General features: G+C 36.7%; 1 protein-coding gene and 1 long non-coding RNA gene across 8 annotated transcripts in view; both read left to right on the forward strand.

Moving 5' to 3' along the window:
- nhsl3 (NHS like 3) overlaps positions 1 to 13448 on the forward strand; it is a 77065-nt gene that overhangs the window by 34800 nt on the left and 28817 nt on the right. The window lies entirely within an intron of this gene.
- On the forward strand, positions 3856 to 10902 carry LOC306986818. The gene is made up of 4 exons (XR_013795029.1): positions 3856 to 3928; positions 4834 to 4892; positions 6124 to 6284; positions 10505 to 10902. It is a non-coding gene; the product is annotated as an uncharacterized lncRNA (long non-coding RNA).

A 13448-nucleotide genomic window follows, 5' to 3' on the forward strand; every position in this document is an offset into this window, starting at 1 on the left:
CAAATAATTTTAGCATAAAATATGCATAATAGCTCAACTTAACAAATAGTATAGAATGCCACATTTTACAGTGTGTCTGTGGTTTGCATTGTCCGATTTACCTGTCCAATATGGGAAATTGACAGCAAGACATTTTTGGGACACCATGACACACCTTGTGAAAATGGGACCGTTCCAGCTAAAGGCCCGTTCAGACCAAGGGTGATAAATATAAAAATAACTAAAACATTTTATTAATCGTTCTAATTCCATGAGAATAGTCAACACCACAACTATAACAATAACGCCGTGGTGGAATGATATATCTGGAATCACTTTCAGAACCATTTTTTTTTAGTTAATGAACGATAAAAAACATTGACAGACAATCAGAATCCACACGACATGAAGCTCAAGCATTTAAAGTGGAAAATGGCATAACTGTGGCTCTCTCTTATAATAATCAATGTTATAGTTATCTGTATAGTTATCGTTCTTTGTATGAACGGGCCTTAAACTGGGATGTCTGGTCACCATATTTGTGTAATGCTCTTTCATCTGTAACATCAGGCTTAGCAGTATTTCATACGAAGTACATATTTAAAAATCCTCTCAGCTTCTGCCTGGAAGCAATTCAGTGTCAGACTCATGAGGTAAAGTTCCAACATGTATCTGAACACACTTCTGTCTTACACAAGCATATGAAAGGGATCTCACACATATATCCATGCTTAGTCATGCACAGATGGGGGTTACATTTCTAGAGGCGCACAAAATAGAAAGTTTAATGAATAATACCTGTTGGCAAGATCTGAATTTTTTTTATTGTTCTGCTAAAAGACATAGATCCCGACATGTAAACAATACACAATTGTTATTCTGTGCGTGCTGTGCACTGTGTGCAGTGATACACACAGTAGCTGGCGGACCAGTATTGTGTTTCACTGGGCCACAAGGGGGCACAAAATGTATTTTTAGGACTGTCAAGTATTAAGATATACATAAAAGTGATAAAACTGCTTTAGAATTATATATAATTTGAAATGCACTAAAATTAGAAAAGTCTAGGCTGACATTACTCTTAAAGTGGGCAGAAAACGTAGGCTAGTACTAAGTAAACATTTTCCAGATCACATTTTAATATTTTGTAGGCTTACACTGAGCCAATTAGAAACATCACACTTAACATTTTCTCACTCAGTATAAATCAGACTTTATTCATGAATTACATTAAGATCACATTAGTTAACATTAGTTAATGCATTAACCAACATCAATGAGCAGTTACAATATTTATTAATCTTTGTTAAGGTTAGTTAATAAGAAAACAACTGTTCAGTGTTTATTCACATTAGATTAGGTCCTTTAAAAAATCATAACAGATTCAACTTTTAGTTTTAATAATTTATTAGTTAATGTTGAATACCTAAGATTAATAAATGATTTAGAAGTGTTTTTCATTGTTAGTCATGTTAACTAATGTAATAAACCTATTGAAAAGTGAACCTATAATTGTGAAGTATTACCAAAATATCAAGGTCTAGTATTTTAATACAGCCTCATTTTTGTTATACTATGGCAAATGTCTAAATAAAGCAGTTCATTCAGTAATCTTATATATTCACAATCACAGTGTGAAAAACAGGAAACAGAGAAAAGCAAGTTTCTAGCCGAGAGAAAGTTTCTCTTAAGAAGAACCGAAGTATGGCATGAAAACAACTGACACACTTTTGTCACTTCGAGCAATGATAAATGAAGCAGGTTGCAGGTAGGAAGCTAGTAATATCACTACACCTTCAGGGCATTATATTTCTGACTGTCAGTTGAAATTCCTCTCTTCAGATCACAAGCCTCAGAAATATCGTAGCGTGTCCCAGAGCACATTCACAGGTAGAGAGGGAAGAATCAACAGAATTCAGATGAGCTGGAATGCATGGGAAGAACGATGGAGTGAGTCTGTGCAAAGAGCCTAATGCGGAGCCGAAAAAGGACGGCATTGATTTATAAGGCATTACTATCCATTAGTCTGCGATGATGCCCTCTGAAAGCTTCTTGCGGTATTCAGATTACTACGTCTAAGTGTCTGTAAACTGATGTATAATGTAGGCCTACTTGTCTTAGTCAAATCTGGCACGGAATATGTTTTTAATCCTGGAGCTGGTCTATGGCCAGACATCACAAGAGTGATGTTGAATAACTTTGTGTTGATATATGGGGATCTTAAAGTGGAATGATGATTGTTCGGCAGAACCAGTTGTGGTGGCATCTTTGCTTCAGTCGTTTGTGTGAATAGCAGATGATATAATATGGATAACGTTTCAAAGTGGAGAGAAATGTATGCAAATGCAAAGATCAGTTTGAAATGCAATGCATGAACCATGCATCTGGTAAGCGATGGAACTCAGATTGAAATAGTCGTCATAGTTTTTGTTACAACCCTTTTCTGCATGATTCAAGTGTTTCCCCGGCCAAGTTACAAGAGGATAACGTAATTCCCAGGATTCCATTATGTTTGCATCTGCTTATGCTGGGGCCTCCTGTGTTTTCTGTCTGTTTTTGATTAACAAATGATTTGTAAAGCTTTCGGGATTTGTAAAGCCAGGACTCTCGATTACAGTGAAAGGAGGATGGACGGGAGGAAACAAGGGAAGGGGAGGCCCAACTGGTACCTGGAAAAGGTCAAGAACATTCCAGAGGCACTGTGTTCCCCTCCTAAAATCTCCATTGGGCATTCCTTTTCTTCCAGATCATTACGTAGTGCAGAAAAGAAAGCCCTGTATAAGCTTAGCTTAAGTTACAGCTTTATCACAAACAAATGCTATATTTTTTGTATTTAAACATAGGGCTACATCATAAAAAAAACAATAATAAAAATAAATAAATAAAAATAATCTTAATTACCAAAGAATTAACAGGGAAAACTAACTTTCCTTGAACTAAAGGTCACTATAACCGTATTTGTATACTTTATGTATGTTCTTCATCTTCAAGCAGCACTGTTAGACTTTGCCGTAATTTTACAGTTACTTACCGCAAAAAAGCCCAGTAAAATACCACTTATATTATTTACGGTTAACTACTGTAATATGCACTGCATTGTGGGTATTTTGTGTGAAATTTACAGTAACTTACTGTATATGGTAATTTACAGTACTTTACTGTTTACGCAAAAGCAGTAGTGCTACTGTAAATGAAGAAGACAGATTTGAAGACAGTGTGCAGGCTTCTTTTGACAAGGCCTGCCTCTCTGCAGTATATATGAATTGGCATATATGCAAAGCACTATACAGGAAAAAAATAATAATAATAAAAAAAAAAAATCAATACATTAATAAATTAAAAAAGGATTTTAAATACAGAAATGTCGGCCCTCTGAAAAGTATAATCATGCATAGTTATATACTAAATATATTAGTTTCACCTTTTAATTTGAATTACTGAAATACATGAACTTTTGCACAATATTGTTGCCTAATCATTGCCTTATAATTCGCGGGATGACTGCACTTGTGTTCATTGTGTACACAATGTGTATTAGGCTACTCATAGGGCTATGCATATTGTATTAATGTGTTAGGCCTATTAAAATGTCATATAAAAATGTTTTATAGTTTTTTCCCCTGTGTTCTGCAGATGAAAATCATGAATCTGCATTCTCAATAAGCAATGCACACGCTGGATGTTTAAAAGTTAAATAAAAAACACGTGGATGGAAGGATTTATTTTAATCCTATATAAATAAGTCATTTTTATATTAGAATTTTCTCAAAAAACTGGTTCCCATACATAGACATAAGACCTTATTTTTTATAAAATTAATATTTTAATTGTTGCTCGCGTGCAAAGCCCGCGCAACAGAGGTTTGTGTGTGAGTGTGTCAAGCGCGCGCTTATCAGACGTCCCTGCTGAGAGTGGATCGCCACAGACGCCAGCTGTGAGTTTTTCTGAGGTAAGTAGGCTAATTTATCCTAACAAATTTCTTTTATGTTACTTTTACAGCGTAAACTATTACCAATATCAATTAAATATAGCTAAATGTATGAAGAAAGTAAATAATACAATCGAATAGGCTATTATTACTAAAAGGACAGTCTGAAGGAACTTAGTTTTCCTCAAAAACTGCCGCTTTCATATCCCATTATGTCTGACTGCCTTTTCCAGTCGATGGACCCAATCTAGTATTTACACAAACAATGGTTTTCCGTAATTTTTACGACCAGTTAAGGCATATTTTACTCGTCATTTAAAAAAATACCGTTAATGTGTGTGACGTTAGGCTATTTTGAAGTTACCTAGCGCGTTTTTTTCAAAGGCACTCTCTCGCGCTCTCGCTCCAGGCCGATTCTATGGGAGTGCTATGCACCCTCAAACGGAAGCAAGAGCACCCTCAATTGATACTGTAATAATATTTTGGCGCAACAGATTTGCCAAACGCCCCAGTGTATATTTGTGCTTATTTGTGTTCACGCTCTGGAGAACGGAAAATTAATCCATTTACGGGTTTTGCAGCGGTGAGCAGCAGTAGCCAATCACAGATTAGCTACCGGTAGTTGTTGGTCTCTTGTCGATTTATGCAGGCTCGCGAATTTCGGGCTCGCGAACAAATGTCCTCTATTGAGGACAATAAAGAATGAATATGAATGTGATATGAATATGAATCCTCTCATTAACAAAGTGTAAACACGATGTAAGAGATGTATTGGACCGACAGCTGCAAACTATTTCTGAAGTGACAGCTAAATTTACATAATAGTATCATACGTGCTGTACATGTTCATAACATATAGTCATTAGCCAATATTCATCGATGAAAAAATAACGTTTCTTTTTTTTCTCTTTTGTCTGTGTCAACAGGAGCTAACTACAGCCCAAAGGCTCTTTTAAGAACCACAGCACTGAGGGTCTTTGGCTTTGTAAGTATATGTTTTGAGTAAATATCAGATGCATTATGTGATAATGGAGCCTTGCAGGCCCTACGCTTTCTTTAATTTATTCATTTAACCATATTAAATGTGTCATATTTTGGGCCCTGGTTTAACGATCTAAACGTATGATAGGGCCCTTTATGTCAAATTTATAAATTAATATAAATTGAGTTATAATAATACAACACAATCAGGAAGAATAAGTTATCAATCAAATTAAATCAGAATCAACAAAATTCATACTTCACAACACTGGAAAAAAGTTGTTTGCAACTTCCGGTTCACTGGGACTTAAATGAGCCTCAGAAGTGGCAGGAATGCATTTAAATTCTTGATAACAGTGTTATGAGATTAAAGTCAGCATTAAAATCAAGATTGACCCTGTTTACTTTGTTAGCGCATATTACTAGTCTTGTGGTGAACAATGAATCCGTGCAAGTTAATACACAGAAAAAAATAGTTTGCCGTGGTAATCTATAATCAAAGTCTGAAAAGTTACTTCCAGTCTGAAATGGCGTTCCTTTTCTGATGATGTAGGCTTGACGGCTTGGGTTGGAAAACGCTTAACCACTCCCCTCAAACCGTTACTCTGCTTTGAGCGAGAGATGGAGAGGAGGAGCGCTGAAGTAAAACCCTGCCCTCTGTTCAATATTCTGTTTCACTGGGAAATACGTCACAACACTGGAGACAAGTCATTTGCAACTTCCGGTTCACGCGTATTTTAATGTTTTAAATAGAAGGTTTTGATTATAAAAATATAAAATGATTTAAATAATACTTTAAAGGGTTAGTTCATCCAAAATTGATAATTCTGTCAGTAATTAATCACCCTCATGTTGTTCCAACCATGTAAGTCTTTCGTTCATCTTCCGAACACAATTTAGGATATTTTTGATGAAATCTGAGAGCTGTCTCACTCCACCATAGGCTTTCAGAGGGAATGAATCTTGCTGGCCCAGAAAAGTTATTAAAGAGATCGTTAATATATTCCAAGTGACTACAGTGGCTCAATCTTAAGTTTATCAAGCGACGAGAATATTTTTTGTTTGCAAAAAAAACACAAAAATAACAACTTTATTCCACTATTAATTTCCTTCTCTCTGGAACTCGAGTGAGTTCACTAGTATAACTGTGCAGCGCGTCTGTGTTAGAGGGCCGCTTTTAAAGATGACTACTGTATGTGTTAATATGAAAATGTAAGACCTGTGTTTGTTTTAAGATTCTTTTTAAGGATCAACCCTGAAGAGGTTGTGCACGGCCAAAGTTGGCACAAGTCGAAAGACAGGAGGTGTTGTAAAGAGAAAGGTGACTGCCATCAACTCCCGGGTAGCAACGTTTCTGCAGAGGCTCACCGAAATTGAGTGGAGAACATCAAATTAGGTAAGTTTCTTATGCAGTGCTGGACTGGTACAAAAAATTGGCCCGGACAGGCCACCACAATCAGTCAGACACCAACACCAGTACACAATTTTTGCAGTTCCATTAAATATTTGTCCCTGCTGTTCTCAGGGTGTCCGTGAATCCTTTAAAGGACAACTCCGGTGAAAAATGAACCTAGGGGTAATTAACACATGGTTACCGAGTAGATCGTTCTCTGGGATGCGTTTTCATGATAATCGAATGTAAAGAGTTTTATCTCTAAAAACAGATTAGCTTATAACGCTAGTATATGGGGCAGAGAGTAAGTTTAAGTAAATCGCTAGTTAATACCACTAACAAGGCTCAAAATAGCCTCACACTACCACGGTAGCATAATGAGGGTCCTTACATGCAAACCGAAGCATTGAGAACTTTGTAAGTGTACAAACAGTTTAATAAGAAGATACTTAATAAAGACAGTACAATACGCGTATTCAGACACAGCCATCTTGGAAAACAGTCTCGACAAGTCGAGCAACGATTGCCATGCTAAGTGATTTGAACTGTGACTTGGAATCTTCTGTTGTTTCCGGAAGAAAGCACTGAACGCAACAGAGAAAATAAATAAATACAAATAATAATACAAAAATGAACAAGTCACAGTTCATATCACTTAGCACAGTGTTCGTTGCTCGACTTGTCGAGACTGTTTTCCAAGATGTCTGTGTCTGAATACGTGTAATGTACTGTCTTTATTAAGTATCTTCTTATTAAACTGTTTGTACACTTACAAAGTTCTCAATGCTTCGGTTTGCATGTAAGGACCCCCATTATGCTACCGTGGTAGTGTGAGGCTATTTTGAGCCTTGTTAGTGGTATTAACTAGCGATTTACTTAAACTTACTCTCTGCCCCATATACTAGCGTTATAAGCTAATCTGTTTTTAGAGATAAAACTCTTTACATTCGATTATCATGAAAACGCATCCCAGAGAACGATCTACTCTGTAACCATGTGCTAATTACCCCTAGGTTTATTTTTCACCGGAGTTTTCTTTTATAGGAACACTCCACCGTTTTTTTAAAATAGGGCTTATTCACCGTCTTTCCTACATTTAGATAGGTGGGCAAATGCATTTGTCTCAGTGCATGCATTGTTTTAGTTTGACAGGGTCGGCGCTTGCTTAGCTTAGCATAATGAATGGAATCCTTTGTTGCCAGCTAGCATGTACTGAGTAAAAGTGATAAAAAATAAAACACCTAATTACTACTGCGTATTCACAAGTACAAATAGCGATGCAGATTAAGACTAGGTGATTTCCAAGGCAAATATTGACTTGGGACTATATCACGGTGAAGCACAGGCGAAGCACTGCTACTTGGGCGCAGAGATATCACGCAACACATGAAATCTGTCAACTTACCGGCGTGACCTGCACCGAGTATCTTCGCTTTTGGATTGTGTTGAGTTTATTTCAGTCGGCATAGGTTGGCATAGTCCCCCACACTCACACCACCAGTTTGTGTTGGCTCTCATCCTCACGTCCTCAGGTTGTTGAGCGATCGCAACCTCCTCCTCCTGTTGTTCTATTTCCAAAGCACGCAGCTCCTCTTCTGAAAACTCTGGTTCATAGAGGTATGGTTCTGGATCTTGACTGTCTGAGAAGTCACCCTCTTCGTCTCTCACAAAATCAGCCATGTTCATCGCCATTTACTATGTCTACTGTAGTAAAAATAGCCAGCTACTATTATGTTGACTGGGATTTCATGTGTTGCGTGATATCTCTGCACTCAAGTAGCAGTGCTTCGCCTGTGCTTCACCCTAATATAGTCCCAAGTCAAAATCTGTCTAGGAAATCGCATAGTCTTAATCTGCATTGCTATTTGTACTCGTTGTGAATACGCAGGCCACAAGAAGTAATTAGGTGTTTTTTTATATCACTTTTACTCAGAACATGCTAGCTGGCAACAAAAGATTCCATTCATTATGCTAAGCTAAGCTAGTGGCGACCCTGCCAAACTAAAACAACGCATGCACTGAGACAAAAGTCTAAATTTAAAGGTGCTCTAAGCGATGTCACGCATTTTTTAGGCCAAACATTTTTTTGTCACATACAGCAAATATCTCCTCACTATCCGCTAGCTGTCTGTCTCCTGAACACACTCTAAAAAAACGCGGTCTCTGTAGACACCCCAGGCTCCACAAACAGCAACAAAAACAAACTGGACTAACCCGCACCACAACATAACAAACAGTGTTCCAGCCAATAACCGACAAGAAGGATTTGGGGGTGGGGTTTGGGTTGTTAGTGCGCGGATGAGGAGGAGGGAGGGTCTAGCTAGCCTCCGTTTTGTTTGGCAATAGTTCGAACGTCAACAAGAAGTGACGTCACCCAGGATCGCTTAGAGAACCTTTAAGAAAGACGGTGATTAAGCTCATATTACACAGGGTACCCGCGGGGTCTTAAAAGCATTGAAAAAGTCTTCAATTTGAACATCTTAAATTAAGGCCTTAAAAGCCTTGAATTTGGTATACAAAGTCTTGGATTTCGTTACAAAGGTCTTATATTTTTTGTCTTTCCTAGGATTAAGTTCATACCGTAACAAAATTAACTGTAACTAGCCTAATTTAGGCTAATTAAAAATGAATGCAGCGTTGAGTGCACCTCGCGCTCCACGTCATAGCAGAAAGCGCGAAAGCGTGCGTACGCGTTACTATGGTTACTTACTAGGCAAGTGAGGTACAGAACAAGATAGTAGCCTAGCCTAGTTTGTCTTCTGAAATGGGGAAAGTGTCGGTTTAATCCGCTGTGGCCACAAATGCCAGAATTCAATCATTTAAACTCCAAATCAGAGCTTTTCTGTTAAAAGAACATGTTCTACACGGTCTTTTCAATAGTATCTGGCAACCATGCGCGCGCTCTCTACACTGCTAAAGAAGCACGGATAATCTGAAAACACAGACAAGCAGGAGTTCAGCGATCTTCATTTGAGATTTAATAGTTAAATTAAAGTGTCATTCAATCGGTCTGTGTTCTGTCACGAGCCGCTTGCGCTGTGTGTGCGACTATCCAGCAGTGTTTTTAATGTTGATCATATTATACGAGCAAGAATGCAATGTTTCCCGAATCCCGAATATCCACACGATTTCAAATGTAACATTGATTTTATACAACAGTTAAAAAACAACAAGGGTAACATTAAGTGATGTACTGCATCTAAAACAGTATAGTCAGGCTTATTGCTCTATTTTGCAACGAAATCTGTGGCTTTGAACGAATCGTGAGATTCAATGAATGAATGACTCGATGACTCACTCATAAAGACAGTGAGTTACCGCCACCTACTGGCTATTTTAATATAATATTTGTATTAATATTAAACGTTTTATTACCATTGTATATTTATTGAACATGGTTTTATTTAAAGCATTATTAATTTTTTTAAAGGTAATATAAAGGTAAAAAATAAAATGGATAAATTGATTAAAGGGGGCAAATATTGTCCCTTAATGGAAAAGGTGTGACTGCAGTCTAAGTGGAAGAGAGGGAGTACGGCACTCTAAAAAATTGGAGAACCACGGAATTATGACATTTTCTGTCTAAAGACTACATATAAAATAGCTACCAAAAGTAAAGTAACTGCAGTTTGAGTAAAAGTAATGACTAAAAGTTGACAAAAAATGCAAAGACCTTTAACTAGTCAACTAAAACTATGAAAGACAGAATGACTCAAATGTGACTAAGACTAATAAGCATTTTCGTCTGAAGATGAAGTCTAAGACTGAATCAAAAATGGCTGCCAAAATTTACACTGGCCTACACACACGTGCGCACTACAACGCTGTTGCGTATATATTAAATATGACTGATAATTTAAATAAAATGTTTTATTTAATTAAAGTAGCCTACTTGTACATAATTATTTTCTAGGGTTTAAAATTTATACAGATTTTACATTTTCCCCTCGTAGGCTACTTCTGTCGGAATGGGTACGAAGTTGGCATTGAATTTCATTTGAAATGGTATTAAAAAGGTCTTAAAAAGCCTTGAATTTAAGTTGGAGGATCCTGGGGGTACCCTGTTACATGTGCGGTGCTACCAAATCTGGTGCTGGTGCTACAATCTGTAGAACTTGCTGTTTGAGTGTGTTATGTCCAAGGATGTATTTTTTATTTATTTATTTTTTTTAATTTATTTTCCCCTTTCTCCCTGTTTCTCTCTCTCTACTTTCCATAAGCAGAAAGGAATTGCTGCCACCTGACGCCAATGATCGGGTGTAAATCTGCTGTGATTGGAGGAGAGGAAGCTCTGGGGGCAAAAGCAGCACCATTCCTCAGATCAGTTATTTATTTGTAAACTTTTGTTGTATTGTTCTTTATCATACAAATGTATATTGTTATTTTTTTGGGATTAGTAGAGAGGTGGGTGCCATTTCCTTTTGATTTAATTTCCTCTTGTTTTAGCTGAGAACTCTTAGTGTATTTTGTATTTGATTTAAGAAAAAAAAAATGTGTATTGTCATGATCTGCTTTTATTTGTTATGCATGAATTTCTCTTTTAAATGTTGCATCACAATAAGTAAATTGAATGTAATTAATTGTGATAGTAAATAATAAATATGCTGATGTACATGAACTCAAGTAACTTTTTTGGAATTTATTCAATTCAATAGCATTAATAGTGTAAAATAAATGAAAAATAAGTTGCAGTAAGGGTATTGTACTGTAAAATGAAACTGCGGTAAGGGCATCATACTGTAAAATTAAATTGCAGTAAGGAAATCATACTGTAAAATGAAATTGCGGTAAGGGTATCTTACTGTAAAATGAAATTGCGGTAAGGGTATCTTACTGTAAAATGAAATTGCGGTAAGGGTATCATACCGTAAAACACATTTACAGGTAAGCTACTGTAAAGTGGAACTTACAGTAACTTACTGGCAATAGTGCTGCCAGTAAGTTACCGCAAAAATACAATAAAATGTCTAACAGTGAGTGTTGTTTTAGTATCATTGATACCAGTGTTGGGGATAACAAATAAACGAAAGTCTCAGCTGAATTACAAGTAACGTGAGTTACGTAATCAGATTACTTTTTTTCGAGTAACGAGTAAAGTTACGCATTACTTTTATATTTACAACAAAATATAAAAAGTTATATTTTATATATAAGGTTACATTTTCAAATAAGTAACGCAAGTTATGTTGTTTCCCCAAGTATTGACTGACTCCTCTGGCCGTATAGAAAAATCGAGTTTAGGTGCAGAGGCGGCGTTGTGTGTGTGCGAACATTTCTAGACTAAATGTGAACATGCATTCTAATCTCACTTGCACAAAAACAGATTCAGTATTCCTCAAAAAGAATATTATGCAAACTTACAATAATTAAATAAGTTAAATGACACAAGTATACTTTATGTATTTAATCTCACTTTATTAACCAATGTCTTTGCTGCCGACCTTTGATGATCCAATTAAACTATAAGCAAAAAATACTTTAGATAAACATCACATTTGTTCAAAATTTTGCAAATATTGCACTTTCTTCTCCTGTGTCCTATTCTTCTGAAATCCAGCAGATGGATCTATTCACAGCAATAGCTTATTTTAATAATCCACATGAACAAAAAAATTATCCAAACAGGATATAATCTAAACGTGAAACAGAAAACGCAACAGCTTTACATGATATGTGAAGACAACGACTGAGAAACAAGGACTGAAACACAGGGGTATAAATATATCAATATGACTAGAAAAGACAGGTAATATACAGATTAAACACTATGGTGACTAACAAGAGATACGGGAAACAAATGCAAACAGGAACTAAACAGGAAAAGAGAAGCACTGAAACAAGAAGAACAAAAACTTCTTTTTTTTATTATATAAGTCCAAATAACAAAACCAAGAAACACAAAAAGTGAACATGTAACACAGCCCAGGTGAGTTATCGTTTGTTTGTTTTCATTAACTATAATAATTCTGTCTTCAAGACCATATTTTGTCATAGCAAACATCATGAAACATAATGTGTTACATTTCCTTCTAAACGTTTATTTTGAAGTACAGTTAGAATTAGATCAGTAGAAACGGGCCTTATCTTGTCCACCGTTAATGCACTTCTTGGTATAGATTAGAGTCTAACTAAATATTATGTTACCTGGTAGGAGAGAAACCAAAAAAAAAAAAACAGAGTGAAAGACAGTAAGCTGGGGGGAGAGAAAGTTGGAAACACAAGAAGAGTGTGACACAAGAGGACTGCAGAAATAGGACAGAGAAAGCGATGCTGGTGGAAGACAGAATAATAGATGAAATATGCAGGGTTCTTGGCATATCCATGGTTGAAATGGGAGGCTCACACAGTGCAGCAGTTGAATCATGAAGTTGTTTTTGTCTGGTGTAAACTTGAATTACGTGCGTACAGCAGAAAAGATATAATCTGTATGTTTCCACATATGTGGAATATAAGACCTAATCATGACTTTTCAATATAGAACCGTGGGGGCGGTGGGTGGATGAATCCAGGACAGGTTTTACTCAAAAATCAACAAAACCAAAAATGTTATTGATTAAATGTACACAAAATGTTTTTATTATGTCTTTTTTTTGACAGTTCAGCAGTACATTCTACACAAATGGTCATTTCCGCAGTGCAAAAAATAAATAACAGTAATTATATAAAAGCTGCAGTCCATAGCTTTTCCTCGTTGTCGCCATCTCTGTTTGAAATCTGCAATTGCAGTCATTCGCGGAATTATCAATTTTACGTGAGTTGTGCCTCGACACAGCAGAGCGCGGATGAACACAATCTTTTGAGGAGAATGTGTGTCTCTCCGCAGGGGCGTAATTTGTGGGGGGGTTGGGGGGGAGATAACCCCCCCAATATTTAAATCTATGCATTACACCCCCCCCCCCCCCCCCCCCCCCAATATTTATACCATGATCACATGAAAACCCCCCCAATGTTCAAACCAAATCTACGCCCTTGTCTCTCCGTCACCGCGCCGTTGTGGATACTGTCATTTAGAATCACAGATTATACTTTTTGGACGTATGACCAATATAAGAGTTTTCACCAGATAATGTCATCTGAACAAGTAAGTAACATCCACTTTTGTTCTGACCAACTAAGGGGAAAAAAGCATTGCAGTAAATCGCGCTGATTAAATCTAACGATCGCTTA

The sequence above is a fragment of the Phoxinus phoxinus genome (assembly GCF_949152265.1).
Source record: "Phoxinus phoxinus genome assembly, chromosome: 19".
Taxonomy (NCBI): domain Eukaryota; kingdom Metazoa; phylum Chordata; class Actinopteri; order Cypriniformes; family Leuciscidae; genus Phoxinus; species Phoxinus phoxinus.